This window comes from Homarus americanus, unplaced genomic scaffold, assembly GCF_018991925.1.
Source record: "Homarus americanus isolate GMGI-L3 unplaced genomic scaffold, GMGI_Hamer_2.0 scaffold37032, whole genome shotgun sequence".
NCBI classification, from domain to species: Eukaryota; Metazoa; Arthropoda; class Malacostraca; order Decapoda; family Nephropidae; genus Homarus; species Homarus americanus.
Window position 1 is genome coordinate 3796821 of NW_024731852.1, and position 3517 is coordinate 3800337.

Sequence of the window (3517 nt, forward strand, 5' to 3'; positions counted from 1 at the left end):
TGCCACTCTCTCTGACAGTCAGTGCCACTCTCTTACAGTAGTGCCACTCTCTCTTTACAGCCAGTGCCACTCTCTCTTACAGTCAGTGCCACTCTCTCTTGGTCAGTGCCACTCTCTCTGACAGTCAGTGCCACTCTCTCTTACAGTCAGTGCCACTCTCTCTTACAGTCAGTGCCACTCTCTTTGCAGTCAGTGCACTCTCTCTTACAGTCAGTGCCACTCTCTCTTACAGTCAGTGCCACTCTCTCTTACAGTCAGTGCCACTCTCTTACAGTCAGTGCCCTCTCCTTACAGTCAGTGCCACTCTCTCTTGCAGCCAGTGCCACTCTCTCTTACAGTCAGTGCCACTCTCTTACAGCCAGTGCCACTCTCTCTTACAGTCAGTGCCACTCTCTCTTACAGCCAGTGCCACTCTCTCTTACAGTCAGTGCCACTCTCTCTTACAGTCAGTGCCACTCTCTCTGACAGTCAACACTCTCTACGATTTAATTTCCACCATTTACGATGTAATTTACACTTTTTACAGCAAAATCGATATTTGCCATAACAAAGAATAATTTTACGACAGTTCAATATTCTACAACGCTATTTACATTTTCTGAGTTAAGACCTACTCTTTTACAGATTTACAACGCAGTTTACATCTCTCTTAAAAGGCGGCTGCATCCTTTAAACGTTTATTTACATTTACATAATAATTTACATATTTCACATCGCACTAACATCTTTACAACACAATTTACATTTCAGACATATTTGTAAGATGATCATCGTATTTACAAGGGATTTACACGCATTCATAAAGTGGCAGAAGATTTACAAGGTGTCTACCAGCATTTATACGGTGCTCAGCGGACTTACAATATACATATACACTCATTTACAAGTAATTTGCACGCATTTACAAGGTGATCCGCAGATTTACAAGGTATTTACACGCAAGATTTACACCTCTGGATCATAAATTCCCGGGGTGGAGTGGCGGGCGTCTCCCTCCCACTCTTCATCAACGTCAGCCCCTTCACTATTATACAATGAATTGATTATCCATCAATCTCCATCAACGCGCTTCCTCCATGACACCTCTCCCTCACTCCTAAACGACACACCCTTCATCCTTCTACCTCATGTCCCCTTCACCGCCTCCACGACACCTCTCACGCCTCCACGACACCTCTCACGCCTCCACGACACCTCTCACGCCTCCACAACACCTCTCACGCCTCCACGACACCTCTCACGCCTCCACGACACCTCACCCTTAACTCATCTCTCCCTGACACCTAAACCCCATATCTCTTCCTCATCTCTCCCTGACACCAAAACCTCACTCCACCTCCCCTCACTCCCACACCCTCCACACTCCACACTCCACACAGGTAGAGGATGGATCATGTCATGTTGGTATTATTAAATTTGGATCCAATACATTTATAAATATATTTCACTTTCTTATTTTTCACTTTTTTCACATCAAATTCACTTTCTCACATTCTCGTCTTCTCTCTTTTCCACTTCCTTTAATAGTTTCTTTCACTTCCTCTCTTTTATCACATTTATTACTTGTCCACTATTCTTAAATGGTGGGTTACGTCTATACTGGCTATGTTTTTGCATCAAAGATAACGAATGAATGGGAGAGATAACGAATGAGACATAGTGATGCATGGGAGATAACGAATGAGACAGCGATGCATGGGGGAGATAACGAATGCATGAGAGAGATAACGAATGAATGAGAGAGATAAGGAAGACATTGAAGGTTAAATGACGCACCATATAATCTTATCGCCGAGACATAAATGAAAAATAAGTGAAAATAAATGAAAAATAAGTGAAAATAAAGGAAAAATAAGTGAAGATAAAGGAAAACTATGTGAAGATAAATGAAAAATAAGTGAATAAATGAAAAATATGTATAAATAAATAAAAAATAAGTAAAAATAAGCAAAAATAAGTTAAAATAATGAAAAAATAAGTGAAATTAATGATTAATAATTAAAAATAGATAAAAAATAAGTGAACAAATGAAAAATAAGTGAAAACACGAAAAATAAATGACAAAGGAAAATAAGTGAATAAAGGGGAAAATATGTGACAATAAAGAAAAAATAAGTGAAAATTTTTAAAAAATACGTGAAAAATAAGTAAAAATAAATGAAAAATAAGTGAAAATAAATGAAAGATAAGTGAAAAATAAGTTAAAATAAGCAAGATAAGATGCCGAGTACGGAAAAATACGAAAAATAATACCAAAGAAATTAATCGTCTTAAAATAAATGTATAAATTTCGAAGCCATGTGTGTTTGCGTTTGTAACTCACGCATGCGCAGGAGCAGCAGCCGCCAGAAGAGTAGCTTGTCAGTCATTGTTACAGGCATTTAACCCAGACTCTTTGATGTTGTTGTGTGGCCGTCATGGTACTGCTAGACTTAAACTGTCAGGGGTAATCCATCAGGCTAATTACACCTCACCAGACCATGTAGCAAAGACTAAACAAACAGAAATACACAAAAACACAAAAAACACAAAAACACAAAAACACAAAAAACACAAAAAACACATAAAACATACAAAACAAAAACAAAAAAAACACAAAAACACAAAAAACACAAAAACACAAAAACACAAAAACACCAAAAAACACAAAAACACATAAAACATACAAAAAAAAACAGAAATACACAAAAACACAAAAACACTAATAGAGACAAGTGTTGGTAGTATTGACATTTGAGATTTCCATTACTCTTATTAACCTGATGGACAAGTGACCCACCACTGCTCTCGTCCCTCTCCTTAGTCCTCCGCCTCTCCTAGTCCTCTACCTCTCCCTAGTCCTCTACCTCTCCCTAGTCTCCGCCTCTCCCTAGTCCTCCACCTCTCCCTAGTCTCTCTACCTCTCCCTTGTCCTACCTCTCCTAGTCCTCTACTTCTCCCTAGTCCTCTACCTCTCCCTAGTCCTCCCGCCTCTCCTAGTCCTCTACCTCTCCCTAGTCCTCCGCCTCTCCCTAGTCCTCTACCTCTCCCTAGTCCTCTACCTCTCCCTAGTCCTCCCACCTCTCCCTAGTCCTCCGCCTCTCCCTAGTCCTCTACCTCTCCCCTAGTCCTCTACCTCTCTCCTAGTCCTCTGCCTCTCCCTAGTCCTCTACCTCTCCCTAGTCCTCCGCCTCTTCCTGATTCCTCCGCCTCTCCTAGTCCTCTACCTCTCCCTAGTCCTCTACCTCTCCCTAGTCCTCCCGCCTCTCCTAGTCCTCCCGCCTCTCCCTAGTCTCTACCTCTCCCTAGTCCTTCACCTCTCCTAGTCCTCCGCCTCTCCCTATTCTCACCTCTCCCTAGTCCTCTACCTCTCCCCTAGTCCTCTACCTCTCCCTGTCCCTCTCCCTAGTCCTCCACCTCTCCTAGTCTCTACCTCTCCCTAGTCCTCCGCCTCTCCCTAGTCCTCTACCTCTCCTTAGTCTCTACCTCTCCCTAGTCCTCTACCTCTCCCTAGTCCTCTACCTCTCCCTAGTCCTCC